Here is a 21218-nt window from a genome sequence, read left to right as displayed (position 1 = left end):
AATAGCCTAAGATTGGAAAAAAACTACCTATGGGATAAATGGGGGTGGAGTCAAAATGTGAGTTATGCCTTTATAAATTCAGAAAGTCCCACAAATACAGCTTCTGCTGGTGAGAGGATTACCTCTGTCCCTTCAACAAAAACTGTCTTCCTTTGTTGAATTAACCAACAAGAGAGCTGGAGAACTTGGAACAGGGAGTAGTCCTTTTAGGTCCAGATTAGGTGAGAGAAATTAACAAAGAAACAGATAGTGAGGCACTGTCTGAAGAAAACAGGTGGTATTGGTTGCAGCAGAAGAGAAAGTGGTTGAGACCAAAATCCTGGAAGACTACAATATACTTGCTTCTCGATTACCCCTTCCCAGACCTTTACAAGAAACACACAAGGAATATTTAATTCATCCAACCAAATATCATAAGATGATCTGTTGCAGCCTTGATAAAAGAAACTATAAGATGGTAAAAAGAAATTTGAAGAGAAAAAAAGAAACTATAAGAAAGGAAGGTGAAAACAGAGAAATATAACTTACCATCAGAAAAAGATGTACCAGAAAGTAAGTATATTGACATGCAATATGTGAAAATTATAACCAAAAATGTTAACATTCAGCTTAAAATTTAATAAAACAATCATGGCTACAAAAACATAACAAAATTGAAATACAGAAATTCAGGGAAAGAGGTGGCATACAGGTGGAGGTAAAATATGAGCTGGCAAGTTGCAAGAAGCACAAAGGAGAATGGATATTGTGAAAAATATAGAAAAAAATTCAGAATATAAATAAAGTTAAATAAGATATCGAATTGAAACAATCAGTGAAAAATGATAGACATGGAATGCAATGAAAATAGAATAAAGAAAGTAGAATGAAAATGACAGCTATAGAAGGCTGGCAAACCAGATAAATATAAACATAAAGTAATTTCTGAAGGAAAAATGTGATACGAAGAGAAAACAAACATTTAAAAATATAAGTGAAGGAAATTTTTCTGGTATAAAAAGACTTAAATTTATATTTTGAAAGAGAATATTATGTGGCAGGGAAAAGTAACTCAGATCAGTAAACTTTGAGCTATTTCCAATAAAGTTACCACACTTTAAACAAGTAATCATTTGAGGACAGTCAGGAAAAAGTTTAAGTCATAATAAAGTGAAAAAACATGTTACTTCAGATTACTACATGGCAACATTCAGTGGCAGAAGATGATGATAAAATATCTCTTATTAAGGAAAAAACTGTAATGTAAGGAATTTCCATCAAGCCAACCTGAGTTCCAAGTATAAAGGAGACAGATTAGCAGCTGATACTCAGAGGCTTTCTGAGAAAAAAACAAAAAAAGGAACTGGAAGACAAACTTTAGCCAATAAATAGGTAACTAGGGCAATGTAAAATGAATGGCAGTAAAAGAAGTTATTTGACTGTAGAACGAAGACATTTTAAAAAATATTAGTAGATAGCAAAATTGAATATAAATAATATAAATGTTGGTGGTCTAGAGAAAAATATAATTAATATAAATGAGAGGAGGAAGATGGAATTGAAGCTAAAAGTTAGAATACAGCTGGAAGATGGCCAGTAGTAACTGGGACTCAAAAGATAATATCTAAGGGTCAATTAAAGTAATAGCATAGGCATATTTTACACTACGAAATAATATTAAGAAAGCTAACTGTATTGACTAAAATTGGGTGAAAGGAGAAACCATACAAACTTTAGCAGATACTTGGTGGAGACTTAGAGAACTATTAAAAATTAAGAACTATTAAGGATTGGATCAAAACACACTAAAATAGAAGACTTTCATTCACTTAATCCAAAAGAGATCAATATTGAAAATCTAAATAACATAATCAAAAAGGCATCTGATTAATGCATGTTAAATTCTGTGCCTTGATGATAAAGAAACTTCATCCTAAGTTTTGTAGGTTATAGTCAAGAAGACTGATGAGACAAATAAAAAATGTCAACAAATTCTCCAGAATGAATACAGAACACATTTTCTAATATCATAATAATAATTGTAGAAAATAACAAGAAACAAAATAATTCTTTAAATCACCAGCTGTTATGGTTTGGTAACCAAAGCTCATCTTGAATTGTAATCTCCATAATCCCTCATGGGAGGGACACAGTGGGAAGTAATTGAATCATGGGGGTGATTTCCTTCATGCTGTTCTCATAATAATGAGTTCTCAGGAGATCTGATAAGTTATGTGGCATTTCTCCTGCTGGCACTCATTCCCTCTCCTGCTGCCCTGTGAAGAGGTGCCTTCTTCCATGATTATAAGTTTCCTGAGACCTCCCCAGACATGCAGAACTGTGAGTTAATTAAATCTCTTGTCTTTATAAATTATCCAGTCTCAGGTATTTCTTCATAGCTGCATGAGAATTGACTAATACACCAGTGATATGGTCTGGCTCTGTGTCCCCAAACAAAACTCATCTTGAATTGCAATCTGAATTATAATCTCCACGTGTTGGGGGAGGGACCTCATGGGAAGTGACTAAATCATGGGGATGGTTCCCAAATGCTGTTCTCATGACAGTGAGTGAGTTCTCACAAGATCTGATGATTTTAGAAGGGCTTTTTCCCCCTTCACTCTGCACTTCTCTCTCCTGCCTCCCTCTGAAGAAGGATATGTTTGCTTCCTCTTCCGCCATTATTGTAAGCTTCCTGAGGCCTCCCCAACCATGCAAAACTGAGGGTCAATTAAACCTCTTTCTTTTATAAATTACCCATTCTCAGATATGTCCTTAGAGCAGCATGAAAACGGACTAATAAAACCAGTATATTAAAAATATAACATACTGATATCAAATAGGATTTATTCCAAAATTGCAAAGATGCTTAATTCTTGGTGATTATAATATCATATTAATAAATCTAAGGAGAAATATTATTGGAACAAATTTAAAATCTGTTCATAAAAATACCAAATAAAAGATAAACTGTTGGATAATAATATAAATAATATAACTATATATACAACATAATCATGAGACATATATTTCAGCAGAAAGCATAATACTTTAAAGTGACACATTAAGGAATTTGCACTAAATCCAGGACAAAGCAAATACTTGGTAAAGCCATTTTACTTATTATTATGCTAACCAACATTAAGAGAAAAGAATTATAAGACTAAAAGTTGAAAATGAGGACACTGATAAAATTTGTAAGTAGGATAATCATATTTCTTGAAAATTTAAGCAATTAAAGTAATAGAATTTAGTAATATAGCAGTGTGTCAAATTATAAATCAAAAAATCAGGCCAGGAGAATTCACTCAAGCCTGTAATCTCAGCACTTTAGGAAGCTGATGCAGGTGGAATGCATGAGGTCAGGAGTTGGAGACAAACCTGGCTAATATGGTGAAACCCTATCTCTTCTAAAAATACAAAAATTAGCCAGGCATGGCAGCACATGCCCATAGTCCCAGCTACCAGGAGGCTGAGGCAGAAGAATTGCTTGAATCTAGGAGGTGAAGGTTGCAGTGAACTGTGACCACGCCACTGCACTCCAGCCTGGGCAACAGGGAGAGACTCCATCTCAAAAAAAAAAATAAATAAAAAATCCTAAGAATGCATACATACAGAAAATAAGCTAGAGAACAAAGTGAGGGTAAATTACATTTAAGACAGCAGCAAAACAAGACAAAAAATTTTTGGAAAAACTTGAGTGTTTACATTTTATATCAGGGAAGTTTTAGAACACTGATGAAGGTCTCAAAAGAAGAACTGAACAAATTAAAAGACACCCTTTCTTATTGAATAGAGAAAATCAACACTAGAAGGATGTCAATTTCCATTGTTTTTAATAATGTAAGGCAATATTAAAAGATAACTAATACACCTTTGTTTTTGCATTTTTGTGATGATGGTTTCTTATTTTGTTGTTTGTGTATTTTTGTTTGTGCAATGGAACTAGAAAGTTCAATTTGAAGTTCATAAATAAAACTAAATCAGCAAGGCTAGACATAAAAATCTCTTAAAAAGAAAAGCAACAAAGTAAAGGGTCTCTTTTCTAACAGATATTAAAACATATTGCAGAGGCTCCTCAACTTACAATAGGGTTACATCCTGATAAATCTATCAGCAGTCAAAAATATCATTAGTATGAAATATGTTTAATACCCCAATAAGAAAATAAATCATAAGTTGAACCATATTTAAGTCAGGAAATACCTGCATATAGCTTCTATGTTTAAAACACCTTGATATTGGTGCCTGAAGAGACAGACCAATAACACATCATAGAAAGTCAAGAAATAATTAGCCAGGCATGGCTGTGCATGGCTCTAATCCCAGCTACTTGGAAGGCTGAGGCAGGAGAATCACTTGAAACTGAGTGGCGGAGTTTGCAGCGAGCCAAGATTGTGCCTCTGCACTCCAACCTGGGCAACAGAGCGAGACTCATCTCAAAAAAAAAAAAAAAGAAGAAGAAGAAGAAGAAGAAAAGAAAAGAAAAGAAGTAAAGCCAGATATATTAGAAAGTTTACTATCTACATTTCAAATCTGTAGAGAAAAGATGAGATTGCAGTAAAGGTTCTAGTATCACTGGCTGGCTGCCTGAAAAGAAGAATGCTGGATACATACTTCATACCTCTGTTAGGAAAAGTGACTAAATAAAGGTTTAGAGACAAATATTAAAATGTAACCATAAATGAATCAGGAGTAAACATAGGATAATTATTTTATTTCCTTGGACTAGGAAAGATCTTCCTATGACTCTAATCTAGAAGCCATAAAAGTAATGATACATTAATGCACATATATAAAATTATACTCCTCTGCTACGGAGAAAATCATAAGCAAACTCAAAAAGAAAAAAAAATTGCAACTCATATCCAGATAGTACTAATCTCTCAGACATAAGAATTCCTAGAATCAATGAGAAAAAGCCAAACAAAACAGAAATGCAATTAAAAAAATGAAAAATTGTCAAGAGTATGAATAAATAGTTCATTGAATGGAAATATTAATGGTCTTTAAACATAAGAAAAGTTGATAAACATTCATGGTCTTATGATTTGCATTTTAACAGATTTATTGAGATATAATTCACATATCACACAATTCAGCCATTTAAAGAATGCAATGAAATGTTTTTTTTTTTTTTTTTTTTTTTTTTTTAGACGGAGTTTCGCTCTTGTTAACCCAGGCTGGAGTGCAATGGCGCAATCTCGGCTCACCGCAACCTCCGCCTCCTGGGTTCAGGCAATTCTCCTGCCTCAGCCTCCTGAGTAGCTGGGATTACAGGCACGCACCACCATGCCCAGCTAATTTTTTGTATTTTTAGTAGAGACGGGGTTTCACCATGTTGACCAGGCTGGTCTCGATCTCTTGACCTCGTGATCCACCCGCCTCGGCCTCCCAAAGTGCTGGGATTACAGGCTTGAGCCACCGCGCCCGGCCCTGAAATGTTTTAGCTTATTCACAGATATGTATCATTATCACCATAATCGATTTCAGAATATTCTCATTACCTCAAAAAGCAATCCTAAATATTTTCGCTATTATTCCCTATTCCCCTACTCACCAGTTCTCCCTCCCAGTTCGAAGCAACTACTTATCTACTTTCCAACTCTATAAATTTGGCCATTTTACTTTCCTATGAGTGGAATCATATAACATGTGATGTTACCATATAATATTTTGTCTTTTATTACAGGCTTCTTTCATTTAGCATAGTGTTTTCAAGGTTCATTCATGTTTAAGCATGTGTTCAATACTTCATTTTTGTCTAAATAATTTTTTTTAGCTGGATATACCACAATTTGTTTATTCATTTGTCCATTCATAGACATTACGTTGTGCCCATCTTTTGGCTATTGTATGTAATGATACTATAAACATTTGTGTTCATGTTTTTATTCCTATTGATTATATAATTATAAATATAATATTAGATTATATGAGAACTCTGTTTATCACTTGAGAAATTGCCATCCTGTTTTCCAAAGTGGCTGCACAATTTCACATTTCCATAAGCAGTACCTGAGGGTTCTAGTTTCTCCACAACTGTGTCAATACTTGTTATTATCTAACTTTCGATTCTAGCCAGCCTAGTGGATATAATGTGGTATCTCACTGTGGTTTTTAACTTGCCTTTCCCTAATGACTATTGTCAGGCATCTTTTCTTTATTGGGAGGGGATTATTTCACCTTTATTTCTCTCACTATACTGGTGATACAGATATTTCATACATAACAAGGTTAAGTGACATGTGCATGCTCCATGTAAAACAGAGACAGAACGAAGACTGCACAATGTCTACTTCATTTAAGTGCAGGGATATTTCTTTGGTGCCATTATACCCTTCACCAGCTCTTCCTCCTGAGATTCATATAAGAAGTACAGGAGCTCCCTCAGGTCCATAGCTGATGAGTGTTTATCCTTGTCACACCTCAGTAATTTTTGTTTTATCTCCAGTGACATCTGGCAGCCAAAGTGGTCTCCAACTCCTTGGCTCCCTTCTTGTTAGAGAGGCCAAAGAAGAAATGTTCCACTTGGATTAGGTTGGGGTTCTTGAGTCTTTCTTCTCTGGAATACAGCTGCACAAGACTAACGATCTAGGCGAATCTGTCCCTGTCCTCCTCCTCCTTTTCTCAGACATAGAATAACGCTGCCAGAAACTGCTGGAAGGTGAGGTGGAGGAATGAGTAGCAGCCTTCAGAGCCTCTGTCCTGGCGGAGGATGTCTCTGTCCAGGAAACTACAGGGGTCAGACTCTTGCACCCTGAGCCTGCGCAGGTGTTCTCCATCAAACACAGACATCTGTGCCCACAGACCCTGCAGAGCCAGGAGGCTCAGGTCCCACAGAGTGCCCTGAAGTTGTGTGACCTGCAGAAACTGGACACAGAGGAAGCACAAGAACAGCACCATGTAGGTGTGGCAGAGGGGGGCTGGACTCTTCCCCTTCTACATCTGCAGCTTCAGACTCCTGCACACCCCGCAGTGCACCGCATGCACTGAACCCAGCTGGAATAGGGCCCCGTTGCTTCTCATCAGCTCAAAGGCCGCAGAGCTTGGTCCTCATCTCCAAAGCATCTCAGGAAATACCTGCTCCTGTTCTGCTCCAGGAACTCCTCCATCTTTACTTAGAGTGGATTCTCCAACAGGAGCCAGAGCTCCCTCAGGTCTACCACGCAAGGCTGCGTGGTGGCCAGTAGGGCAGCCTTGGGTACCATCTTCCTCTTCAGCAAATTCCCCAAGAGGATGGGAAATGGCTTCTGCTTCTCCCAGTCCCCGCAGATGTTATGGATCAGCACCCCAGGTGGGACTCTTAGCTCATCAAAGCCATCGACGACTAACAGGATTTTCTGTGCTTGGACTAGGATGTTTGGAGTGTAATCCTGCAAATCAGGCCAGTCCCTGAAAACCAGGTCTACACTGCAGGGGCCCACGTGGCTGAGCTCTTTGCAGCTGAGGTGGAAACCCTATTTGAATATCTGACCGAGGTTGACCTCCGTCCAGTCCAGCATTAACTTCTTTGCCAGGGTGATTTCCCAAAAGCCCACAGGACCATGCAGCACTACTGCTGGGGGAAACAGCCCTGGGAGCACCTTGAGGCTGCAGAATGGGATAAGCATCTTGTATCTCTGGGTGGCAACATGGACTCCTTTGCTGTTTCCGGGCCAGTCCTTCCACATTTGCTGGCACTTCTTCAATATATTCCTGTAACCATCCTCTTTACCTGATTTTTCTTCTTGCAAGACTTCTTTAGCTTCCCCCAGGTTCATGACATCTTTCTCTATTTCTGTAAACTCTAGTGCGTCCTCTTCGAAATGCTCCAGTATTTCTTCCAGGTCTACAGATTTTGGTTCTTCTGTCCATATTATCCCAAATGATAGAGGCTTGTTTTCATAAAATGATTTCAAAGCTGCTTCTCTGAGTTCATCCTTTGCTCTCTCAGACAGATCTGTTTAGTTCATCTTTTCAGAGACCCTGATGGCTGCCTTCCCTGCCCAATAGCTGTGGCAGTGGCTGGTGAAGATCTCTGCCTTGTCTACCGCCGTGGGATAACCGTCTGTAACTCCTTTCCAGGGAGATTGTTCTGATCAGAGACTCAAACTTGCTCAGCTCACCCTGGCTGAGCTGCTCCAGAAGACCCTGCAGGTTGAAATCCAGCTGTGCAGAAGATGCTATCTTGTCCTATGTGGGAGCTCTCCCAATGCCTGGTCCTACTCTTTGGCTATCACATCTTTCCATATACTAATAAGTATATATTTTTATATCTTTTGGGGAGAAATATCAAAAGACCTTTTCTCATTTAAAATTGAGTTAATTTTAACTCAATTTTTTATTGTTGAGTTGTAAGAGTTCTTTATAATATAGTCTCGTCACAGGTCCCTTATTAGAGATGCAACTTGCAAATATTTGCTCCTATTCTGTCTTATCAGTTTAATGATGGTTTCCTTTAAGGCATAGATGTTTTTTTTTTTTATTTTGGTGAAGTCAAATTTATCTATTTTTTTCTTGTTGCTTATGCTTTTGATGTCATGTCTAAGAATCTTTTCCAAGTCCCAGTTGATAAAGATTTACCTCTATCATTTACTATAAGAATACTGTAGTTTTAACTACTTACGTCTAGGTCTTTGATCTGTTTTGAGTTTATTTTTGTATACAGTGTGTGGTAGAAACCCAACTTAATTCTTTTGCATGTAGAAATCTACTTGTCTAAGCACTACTTATCGAAAAGTCTATCCTTACCCATTGTATGGTCTTGAAACCCTGTTGAAGGTCAATTGACCATAGATGTATTAGCTTATTTTGGGACTCTCAATTCTGTTTTATTGAGTGATATGTCTATCCTTGTGCCAGTATGACACTATCTTAATTGCTTGGTATTCAGTCATGAAATAAGGAAAGGTAAGTTGTCCTTGTTTGTTCGTAGTTTTCAAGATTGTCTTGTCTATACTGGGTCTATGCGATACTAATTGAATCTTATCACTAGTTTGCCCATTTCTATATAAAGTAAGCTGAGATTCTGACATGGATTATATTGAATCTTAGATCAGTTTGGGGAGTAGTGTCATTATAGCAATACGAATTAAGTCTTCCAATCTAGAAACATGAGATGCTTTCCACTTATTTAGATCTAATTTTTCTCAATAATGTAATTTTCAGAGTATAAGTTTTCCTTCTTTGTTAAAATTTATTTTTAGGTATTCTTCTTGATACATTTCTAAAAGGAATTGTTTTAATTTCAATTTTAAATTGCTCATTACAACCCTGTATAAGTCAAATTATTTTTATGTGTTGATCTTGTATCCTGAAACATGGATGAACTCATGTAGTAGCTGTAATAGGTTTCTAGTGAATTTTTTCTATTTCTCACATACAAGATTATGTCACCTGCTAATACAGATAGTTCCACTTCCATTCCAGTCCAGTTGCCTTTCTTTTCTTGCCTGGTTGTTAGGGCTAGCACCAATACTGTAACGTTGTTCAGTCATGCTAAGAGCAGATAACATTGAGGTGGTCCTGATTTTAGGACAAAAGCATTCATTTTTCCATTAAATACTATTTTGGCTATGAGTTTTCATAGATTACTTTTATCAGATTAAGGAAACTCCCTTCTCTTTCCAGTTGGGAGTATACATCATGAAAAGAAGTTGGGTTTTGTCAAATGCTTTTTCTGTGCTTATTGATGTAATTATGTAATTTTTATTTTTATTCTATTGATGTGATGAATTATATTAGTTGATTTTCATGTGTTCAACCAACCTTGCCATACTGGGATAAATCTCACTTGGTCATTGTGTACAATTATTTTTGTATGTTACTGTATTCAGTTTGCTTGTAGTTTTTCGAGTGAATATTTCAGGTTGAGTATAAATTTCTATGTACCCTAGAGAAGGCAGTCCTGAAAAATATAAACTACAAGAGCATTTGCTCTTTGACCTCGCTTTTCTACCTCTAGTATTTTTCTTACAGGTATGCCTGCTTGCATAGAATTATTTCTAAGAACAAAATACTTAATATCCTCATTAGGTTCTTGGAAACTGCAACCTTGAATGAAATGATATATAACAAAAACAATTTTATCATAGGCTAACTCATACAAGCAAGAGTTAAATTCCTATGGCATATTTCTGGTCACAACCATATCATCAAAGTTCTAAATAAAGACCAAAACACTTCTAATATTAAACACTGAAATAAATGTGAGCTCTACATACATTTTTAAAAGATTAATAAAAACAAGTAAGATAATTTTTTATCCACTTATTCCAATTCAGGGTTGTGAGTGGCCTGAGCCTATCTGGCAGCTCAGGGTGCCAAGTGGAAAGAAATCTTGGACAGGACACCATCCTATCATAGGGTAAACTCACATGTACACATACTCTCACCCAGACTGTGAGCATTCAGACACTCCAATTAACCTAACATCTTTGGGATGTAGGAGGAACCTAGAGTACAGAGAAAACCCATGCAGACATAGGTAGAACATGCCAACATGCGAACTCCATACAGATCGTGACCCCTGTTTGGAATATTTTTTTCCTCATCAATATTATAACAAAATGATGTTGAAAAAATGTTATTTGAGGATCTGCTGTATTGAAAAGAAAATAATGCAAGAGGCTAAATAGAGAATGAAGAGTGGTTTACATAGTGATATATAAAGAGGTCCATGATATTTTTCAGTTAAAAAAAAAAAGGCCCATGCTAACTTCTGTGGGAGAAATGGGAGGTGGGCTATAAATTATATTTGTTTGAATTTTCATTTCCAGAGGAAACTCTGGAAAGATATTTTAAAAATCAGGAAAAGTAGAAATCGCTACAGAACATGGTAGATACAGATGGGAATGGAAGGGAGGTGTTCACAGTGCTTCTTTGATAGTTGTACATTTTAAACCATACAAATGTATTACTAGCATTAAATAATTCATATCTCAAAAAGAATCAAAACAGGATTTTTACCAAGATAAAGTCATTGGGTAGGAAGTGGCTTTTGGTATAATCAAGTTCAAATCTTTTTTTGGTGGGGGACAGAGTCTCACTCTGTCACCCCAAATGGAGTGCAATGGCACAATCTCAGCTCACTGCCACCTCTGCCTTTTGGGTTCAAGCAGTTCTCCTGCCTCAGCCTCCCACGTAGGTGGGATTACAGGCACCTGCCACCATGCCCAGATAATTTTTTGTAATTTTTAGTAAACATGGCATTTAACCATGTTTATCAGGCTGGTTTTGAACTCCTGACCTCAGGTGATCCACCTACCTTGGCCTTCCAAAGTGCTAGGATTATAGGCATGAACCACCACACCTGGCCAAATTCAAATCTTTGAATTGAGATGAAGAAACAAAGGTCAAGCTAGGAAAAACGATTTTCCCCAGGACACTTGGCAAGTTCTCGGCAGAATTGGGATAAAGATTCAAATGTTCCAATTCAAAATCAGGTCTCTTCCCACTTCTTCATATCTGCTTTTCACTTTAGGAAATCCTGTATCTTACTTTTACTATGTATTATGGGAAGGGAGCATCATGCTTAAAACTGATATACTCAGAGTCCTTTCTTCCCAGTGGTGCCCTGGGAAGTGTCCTACTTGGTAGCAGCCTCCACATTATTCTAATGAAGACATGGCAGTTCTACATGTCAGAAACCCTTTATTAAAAATTTACAAAAGTATATTGGGTGCTGTGGCTCACGCCTGTAATTCCAGCTCTTAGGGAGGCAGAGGCGGGAGGATAGCTTGAGCCCAGGAGTTTGAGACCTGCCTGGGCAATATAGCGAGACCCCGTTCTCCACAAAAAGGAAAAAACAAAAAGACAAAAATTTACAAAAGTAGGCCACAAATGTTCACATTCTGCAATGTTTTCTTCTTACAACCACTTTAATGTTTTTCTTTTTAATATTTTTCTCTTTTCTATGAGTATTTCTTCAGAAATTCTCTCTCTATTCATCTGTCCACCTTGATGGTAGCACAAGCACTATAATCTGATTTATATTCTCAGTAACTCTGCAACAATAGCCTATTGCTCTAGAGATAACAGGGATGGTTTCTAAGTTACTGATTACTATATCAGAGATAACTACAGAGAGCAAGACTTCATTCAGGCAAGTTACAGCACTTTCTACAGATGTTTCTTAATATATTGGCCATAGATCCTTCTCAAAATGCATCAAATGGGCATAACTTTTCTATGCCTAGTCTCTCTTTGTGACTCTCCCCTCCCACCCATTCTCAATCACCAATTTTCAAAAATTTCTTGCTGACTCCACCAGCTATTGTATTGGGCATGTGATTCAGATGTGACCACAGAGAATATTCTACCCCTTCAATCAAGTATTCGGATCAGAGATAGGCACACAACTGAGGCTGGGACACTGAAAATGCATGGAACTTTGCTGGCACTATCAGGAAAAGCCTCACTTTCTGTTGGGTTTGCTAAACGGAATGAGTAAAAGTCTAGAGCTTCCAGTAGTCAACTCTGCTCCCCCACCCAAAGAGACCAAATGAAAATCAACACAGAGGAATCAAAGTCTAGGAGAAAGGCTGTCAAAAACAATGTTTAAGGCCCTGAATCTAGTTATATCTAAAATTTCATCCCTTGATTCCTCGTTCTATGAAAAAAAATAGTAGTCTTCTCTATTTGGTGGCTATTTGGGTTTGATTTGAGTTAATGTTATAAAATACTGATATATTTTCTTAGCTATAATGCTCTACCAATTATAAAGTATGTGCTTTTTATTCTACCCAATAGAATCTCCATGAAAATGGAAAGTTTATATTAAATAAGCAACTGTTTAGCATGGTATGTTTCCTACTTTAATCCTAAATTCTCTGAAGCACTTAGAAGGTTTTCAATAGATGAATAGTATTCTACAGGAAAGAAAAGTGAACACTAAAATAACAATGTTTATAATCCTTCCTACAAGTTATAAAGCACTATCATAATGCTACCTTCAAGCCTTTTCCCCCTATAACAATCTTTTCAGATGGACAGTGTGTTATAATTACATTTTGAAAATGAACAAAGAAAAGTTTCAAATGACATAATTTATCCAAAATCACAGAGCTAAGGAAGGAAAGAATTGAACACAATAATCTCACATTTTTCTTTGTATTTCCATTATGCCACATTGACTTAGATAAAGACAAAGTGCAACTATTAAGCTGAAGCATTTAATCTAAATTGTAACTTTTCAGTTTCACATAGGTTTATGAAATCATATGGATTTCCCCTTTTACATTAATCTTTCTGTTCCACTTTCCCTCTCCCAGTCCTGTCCAGAAAAATCTGTGCTCATATTTTACAGATACTGATTTTGCTCACTAATTTTAAAAACAATTTTCAAAATGTATTATTTATAAAGACTATAAGAGAAAACCTTTTTTGTTCATAAGAATAAAGTAAACAACCCTTACAGAGCAGCTTGAGGCTGCTTAAGGTAATTTAATTTGACTAAAATACAGGGTTGATGCACTTATAAGCCCTGTGAAATTATGCAAGACTATTTTAGATAAAGATGAAGAAAGTCATAAACAAGAATAAGGCACAGCCTTATACTGGAGAAGAAAAGGGGGAGACCATAGTGCGTAGGGAGATATGGTGCATTTCTCAGGATTCAGAATTGCAAACGACAAAATTCTTTTTATTTATGGAAAAAAATTCTGCTTTGCTCAAAATACACCTGAGCTGGGAGTCAGGATTGAAAGATGTGCAACCAAGAGCAAGATTCAGGGACTACTCCTGCAGACCACGCTGTTTCGCCAATGCAGACAGGTACTGAGGCTGCACCACGTGCTGGATGCCAACATTTCTAACATGGCTGTCCCCTGTCCCCCAAGCCACATTCCTCAGCCACCAGGCTTGCCTGATGCAGCTTCCACGAGGGTGATTACTTCCTCACATTCTCTCTTCTGAATCAGTTTTCTTTTTTCTTTTTCTTTTTTTTTCTTTCTTTTTTTTTTTTTTTTTTTTTTTTTTTTTGTAGTATAATTTAAAGTCACATCGTTTTGTTTTGTTCAGGATTGCTTTGGCTGTTCTAGGTCTGTTGTGGTTCCATATAAGTTTTAGGATAATTTTTTCTACTTCTGTGAAGAATGTCATTGGTATTTGATAGGGATCTCATTAAGTCTGTAGATTGCTTTGAGTAGTATGAACATGTAAACAATATTGATTCGTCCAATCCACGAACATGTAATACCTTTCCATTGAGTTGTGTCCTCTTCAATTTCTTTCTTTCTCTTTCTTCTCTCCCTCTTTCTCTTCCTTCCTTCCCTAAACAAAGTTTTCTAAGGATGTTTCTGGTTAGGAATATCTAGGTCACATGCCTCTATCCCTGCTTCAAAAAAGGTGGGAGGACAAATTTCTGAATTCGGCATTAAGAATAGGAACACGATAAAATTGAGGAAAATGCTCAAACATAGAAAAGATATTAAAAAGCTTCTGACATTGTCTAAGCTTACAAATGTCTACCAGATATGTTAGAGGACATACAAAGGGGAATGGAGGTTTTTATTAGGAAAATGACTTTTTTAAATACAGAAGATTCTTCTGATGGAAGAAGCAGGAGAGAGAGTTGGAGATAATGGTTCTTCAGAAAGACTATTTTAAGCAGACATCAGGCAGAAAAGGCATACTCCAAGTTCCCCATTATTCTAACTTTTTCACAAGAGGCTCACACTTTCCTTAGCTCTCTACTTCACAGGTAGCCCAGAAAAACCATTATTAATTATGCAGTAAATATTACTTTAGAAGGTTTCAAGTCAGTTTCATAGAAAAAAGTAACAGTAAAATATTAAATTGTCCTACTGTGGCCTCGCACATCAAACTCACAGACATCAGTCTCTCAACTGAATCCAATTATACTGAAAGCATTTCAAATATACTGAAAAAAAATGTAAGAAAAACATCTAAAAATGATGAAGCAAGTGAAGCCTGTTCAAATTCAACCTTTTGAAGGGATTTCCCAAAGTGCTGAATAATTATAACCCTGAGCTGATATAAAGCTGGTTCTAAAGGAAATCTTTCATTCCTGCTTTAAACGTATGACAGGCATAGCATTAGAGAAACAGACCAGCTTCTACCAAAGAAGAATCATGTTCTATAATTAGAATGTCCCCCAGGGAGGTATAACACCATCCCATAGAACACGACCCCTGGGCAGCACTCACATACTCCAGCCTGTGCCTTCCCAAGGAAATAACAAAGGTCCAGAAGACTATTTCAGCCAGCTCCCAGTGTATATTTAACTTTTTCTATTTGCATTTAAGCAAGACAATAGGAAAATAGTCTTTACTCCTGCTTTCTAGATGTTAAACATCATCTATACAATAATTCTATTATTTTGTGACATTTATTCCATTAAAAATATTACCAGCTATTACTATTTGCAGTAGAATACTATGTAGGTTATAATTTTGTCTGTAGAGAAATGCATGATACTAAATAGCTTTCATGTGATATCAGTTATAATTTTGAATGCATGAAAAAATAGTCTGGAAGGAAATGCCAAATTTTAACAATGGTGAGCTGCAGGTGTTTAGATTTCATTTTGATTTGGTTTTTAATTTAACTTTTACTTTCTGTTCATTTATACCATTCTCAATGTTTTAAATAATCTATAAAGCATACACACACACACACACACACACACACACACACACACATACACACAAAGCATTTATCATCAGAAAAATAATAATGAAGACTTACTAGGTTGTCAAAGTCACAATTACTGGCATGCCTGATAACTTATTAATATCTTGAGTATTAAAAATCCAAAGAAAATTATTTTCTAAATAGTAATTTTTAAATTAACCACTTGGGATGTTGAACTTTCTAAACTGAACTCCTTCCTTATTGAAAAAGAAAGAGCAAGAAAAATAAGTACTAGTTAACTTCATCTCAAATGCTCAAATCAACATCATGAACATCTACTGTAGATCCCCGGGCGCCTAACATTGTTTACTGCAGCATTTAATGACTTTAGACTGCCCTATTTTTTATAAAGTAGTGTTTTGAGCTCTTTTATCTACATATTGTCTGTTCATTTGCATTTTTGTGAGGTTGTATAGCTTTGAACATCATTCTCTAATGGTGGCAATGCCTTCTCTTGCCTTCATTCTTGCCATCACTCTCTCCTTACTGGTAGAAAAGTGGGTGGAAAGAGCATACATTTTGGCAACACAAAGGCTACATTCGAATTCAGATATAAGCAGGTATTAATGTTCATCAACTAATAATTTAACCTCACTTAGAATTTCGGTTTCCTTGTCTCTAAAGTGGGCAGGGAGATAGTAATAGTACCCAATGTGGCTGTTAAAAAAATATGGCTGTTAAATTAGTGTGGACATATGAAAGCAGTTTTCAAACTGTAAAGCCATATACAAATAATTTTAATCTTTGCAATTCTAAAGTTCTTTGTTTTGATCAGCTATGGCCTTGAAAGCCAGATTAATATATTAAGCAGTATAATCAGGAGTAAAAATAATATATAGTAAATGAGCTCTAAATATTATCAGAGGTCTGACCTGAACCAAAAATATAAAGTTTCATCCAGTCAAAGACATGTATTTTTCCACAACGTTAACATTTCTAAAACTGGAACATGTTGAAGTGATGTCACCAAGATGGCAGAGTAGAAGGTAACCCACTCATATGCCTCCACAGCAACCAGAATCTTTCTGTACATCTTTACAGTCAAAAGTCTCTCTTCAGGAGCTTCAGGATTCAAGTAGGAATTTGTGAAACCTTATTGAAGCCTAAGACTTATTAGGCTTGTTTTGAGTATGCAGACTAACACCCAGGTGGCTGATCTGCCCCACCAAAGTTGTTTCTAGGTTCATAGCCAAGTCTCTCAAGGAGTTTGGCTAAAGCTCCATTTGTTCTTGAGCCTGCAACCAAAACCATCTGCCAAAAGGTCCAGAAGGAATCCTGCACACTAGGGCCTTGGTAAAAAGGCTCATCTGCCTGCTGACATTGGTCTCAGCAGTGAATCTGAAAGTTACCTTGTGGTACTGTTTCATCCTTCCTCAGCTGATCTCCTAGCTCCGAGCAAGGACCCAGAGGAAGACCCATCCATATCCCCCACCCTGGGAGTCTAAGCCTCACAGATGAGCATGCCAACCTCTATCCCACAGCAGGTCCCAAGGGGACCTAGTCTCAGCTTTTGCCTCTCTCACTGTAGTTGGGGAACTATCTCATCTGTGCTGAGACCTGTTGGGAGAAACTTAGCTGTCTGAGCCAGTGAGAATAGGATTTTAAGCCTCCTTCCCACAGCAGATCCCAAGGGGATCCAGTCTCAGCTCCAGCACCTCTTGCAGCAGTCAGGGAACTATCTTATCTATTCAAGAACTTGCTGAGTGACACACATTCCTCCAAGTCAAGACTAGGCTTTCCAGCATCTGTCCCACAACAAACACCAAAGGGACTCACTGTAAGCTTTAGTCCCTCCTGCTGCAGTCAGGAAACCATCTCATCTGTACAGATGGGAGATGCATGCCCATCTAAGTCAATGTAACATGCAGATTAGCCTTCATTCCACAGCAGATCCTGAGGGGGCCCAGTCTCATCTCTGGTCCCTCCTGTTGTAGTAATGGAACTACCCTCACTTGGGCAAAGACCTGCTGAATGACGGTCACCTGTCTAAGCCAATGAGGCAGGCCCATCAGCAGAATCTGAAGGAGCCCAGGCTCAACTCTAGTCAGGGACTCATCCACTCGTGCATATGCCTGCTGTGAAAAACATTCACCTGGGCCACTGGAGACAATCTTCTGAACTCAAACTCCCAGCAAACATTCGCAGAGAGCCTTAGTAGCTTCCTTAGATCTTCCCCAAGTCCCTCTGGGCTGAAAAGGCACATTAATCTGAGAACTTCTTGCAAGACTCACAGCAAGCCTGGGCATAGGCCTTCCTCTAATGCCATGGTGATCGCAGTGATCTCAGGCTCAGGGAACACAAGGTTAGTCAACTTAGAACTATTGGAAGGCTTTCTGAATAAAGGCAGGTACAAACAAAGCCAGACTGTGAAAACTAAAATACTTAATCCTTCAACATAAAAACATTCTCAGACATCTGAAAGCATCAGGAACATTCAAGGAAAATATAACACTACAAAGGGACAAAATAAGGTACCAGAGAATGACCCTGAAGTGATGGAGATATGTGATCATTCAGGTAAATAATTCAAAATAGCTGTTTCAGGAAGCTCAGCAAACCAGGAAAACACAGAGAATCAATTAAGAAATTTATCAGAGGTATTTAACAGAGAAATTGAAATGGTCGTTTAAAAAACTGAACAAATATTGGTGCTTAAAAGTACAGTAAATGAAATGAAAAATGCAATAGATATCAACAGCAGAATTGCTCAAATGGAAGAATCAGTAAGCTCCAAGACAGACTATTGAAAATATGCAACCAGAAGAGAAAAATAATAATAATACTTAGGAGGTTGAGATGAGAAGACAGCTTGAGCCAGGAAAGTCAAGGCTACGGTGAGCTGTGATCACACCACTGCATTGCAGCGTGGGTAACAGAATGAGACCTGTCCCTGACTCCACCCAAAAAAAGAGCATATTAGAAAAATAATTATTCTTTCTGAACTTTATACAAATAATCAGGCCAAGAATAATAAATCGAATTGGTCTTACCATAATTTGTCTTCAGGGAAAATAGAAGACTGGAGAGAGAAAAATTATGTTTCAAAAACTACGATATGCCTGTTATAAATTCTAATCTCATCAGTTATTTTTGAGTTTTTTCTGTAATTTAGACTGTCTCTGCTTATTCCTGTGAATCAACTGGTGATCTCTGATTTCAGCTCAGAAGAAACAAGAGGAATGGGTAATGTGAAAATCTGGATCAATATTCTAATTCTGGGCACATATTGGATTGACTAGCATTTCTATGTAAGCTTGGTTCCCATAGTTTCCCAGTTCATAGAAAGCCTTCTTACTCAGTTTACTTGGGAGAATTTTAATTATTTTGCTTTACTGTTGTGGAACATATTGCCATTGTACTCTTTATGTAGAAATGCAGGAAAAGCGTACTCACTGTTTTCTTAAACAGTTATTAATCTTTCAGAAATCACCTTTTGTCAGAACTCAAGAATTATGAATGACCCTCCACATACTGATGCTTTCTGACTAAGCTCCTCTCTGCCCTGAATATGTGAAATCCTAGTAGTTAGACAGGAACATCACCCCTATTCAGCCTAAAGAATTTACAGAAGGCCGGGTGCGGTGGCTCAAGCCTGTAATCCCAGCACTTTGGGAGGCCGAGGCAGGTGGATCACGAGGTCAAGAGATCAAGACCATCCTGGTCAACATGGTGAAACCCCGTCTCTACTAAAAATACAAAAAAATTTAGCTGGGCATGGTGGCGTGTGCCTGTAATCCCAGCTACTCAGGAGGCTGAGGCAGGAGAATTGCCTGAACCCAGGAGGCGGAGGTTGTGGTGAGCCAAGATTGCGCCATTGCACTCCAGCCTGGGTAACGAGCGAAACTCCGTCTCAAAAAAGAAAAAAAAAATAATTTACAGAAGAGGGATCTTTGTCCTTCTACAACTCTTAGGATTAAGGGTTTTCCTGTACTTAAAAGGAGGGAAGGAAACGTCAGAGGCATTGGAACCATAGCAACTTTGTCTTGAATAGGAGATAGGGAAAATAAGGCTGAGACCTACTGGGCTTCATTCCTAGGAGGCTAAGGTATTCTAAGTCATAGGATGACATAGGATGTCAGCACAAGGTACGGGTCACAAAGACCTTGCTAATAAAACAGGTTGTGGTAAAGAAGCTGGCCAAAACCCACCAAAACCAAGATGCTGGTCATCCTCACTACTTGTTATATGCTAATTAGAATGTATTAGCATGCTAAAAGACACTCCTACCAGCAGCATGACCCCTTACAAATGCTAGGGCAACATCAGGAAGTTACCCTATATGGTCTAAAAAGGGGAGGAATTCTCACTTCCAGGAATTGCGCATCCCTTTCCTGGAAAACTCATAAATAATCCTCCCCTTGTTTAGCATATAATCAAGAAATGACCATAAAAGTGGCCTATGGAGTAGTCATCCTTTATCCCTTTACTTTATTAATAAACTTACTTTCCCTTAAAAAAAAAGTTTTTGAAACAAGTGAAAATGGAAACACAACATACTAAAAACTGTGGTATACAACAAAAGCAGAACTAAAAGGGAAGTTTTTAGCAATAAATGCCTATATCAAAAAAACAGAAATTTTTCCAATAAACAACCAATTGTTAAACCTCAAGGAACTAGAAAGGCAAGAACAAACCAAACTCAAAATTAGTAGAAGAAAAGCAGTAATAAAGATCAGAGCAGGGCCAAACACAGTGGCTCATGCCAGGCAGATCACTTGAGGCCAGGAGTTTGAGACCAGCCTGGCCAACATGGTAAAACCCTGCCTCTACTAAAAAATACAAAAAAAGTAGCTGGGCATGGTGGCACATACCTGTAATCCCAGCTACTCAGGAGGCTGAGGTAGAAGAATCACTTGAACCTGGGAGGCAGCAGTGAGCTGAGAATAAGCCACTGCATTCCAGCCTAGGCGACAGAATGAGACTCCATCTAAAAAATAAAAAATAAAAAAAAATTAGAACAGAAATAAATAAAAGACACTAAAATTTATACAAAAAATCAATAAAATAAAATATTGTTGTTTTGAAAAAGATAAACAAAACTGACAAAACTATAGTTAGACCAACTAAGGAAAAAGTTAGAAAACCTAAATAAGTGAAATCGGAAGTGAAAAAGAAAACATTAAAATTGATATCACAGAAATACAAAGGATCATTACAGAGTACTATGAACAGCTTTATACCAACAAATTGGAAATCCTTGAAGAAATTAACAAATTCCTGAATACATATAACCTACCAAGATTGAACCATGAAGAAATAGAAAACCTGGACAGACTAATAATGAACAAGATTAAAGAAGTATTAAAAATAACCCCATCAAAGAAAGGCACAGGACCTGATGGATCCACTGCTGAATCTTAGCAAACATTTGAAGACAAATAGAGAATACTTCCAAACTCATTATATAATGAGGCCATCATTACCTTGACACCAAAACCAAACAAGGACACAACAACAACAACAAAAGAAACAACAGACCAACATCCCTGATTAACATAGATACAAAAATCCTCAACAAAATACTAGCAAATAAAATTTAACAACACATTAAAAATAGCATTCACCTTAATCAAGCGAGATTTTTCTCAGGAATGTAAGAATGA

General features: G+C 37.2%; 1 protein-coding gene across 2 annotated transcripts in view; it reads right to left on the bottom strand.

Moving 5' to 3' along the window:
• The window catches only part of CCDC50 (coiled-coil domain containing 50), a 441292-nt gene that overhangs the window by 292803 nt on the left and 127271 nt on the right, over positions 1 to 21218 (bottom strand). For both annotated transcript variants that reach the window (XR_012518864.1, XR_012518865.1), the window contains exon 14: positions 20427 to 20542. The gene's annotated coding sequence lies outside the window, so the exon portion shown is untranslated. The remainder of the gene's footprint in view (positions 1 to 20426; positions 20543 to 21218) is intronic.

Source organism: Saimiri boliviensis, chromosome 8, assembly GCF_048565385.1.
Source record: "Saimiri boliviensis isolate mSaiBol1 chromosome 8, mSaiBol1.pri, whole genome shotgun sequence".
Classification (NCBI taxonomy): Eukaryota; Metazoa; Chordata; class Mammalia; order Primates; family Cebidae; genus Saimiri; species Saimiri boliviensis.
This window is presented reverse-complemented; position numbering and strand designations above follow the sequence as displayed.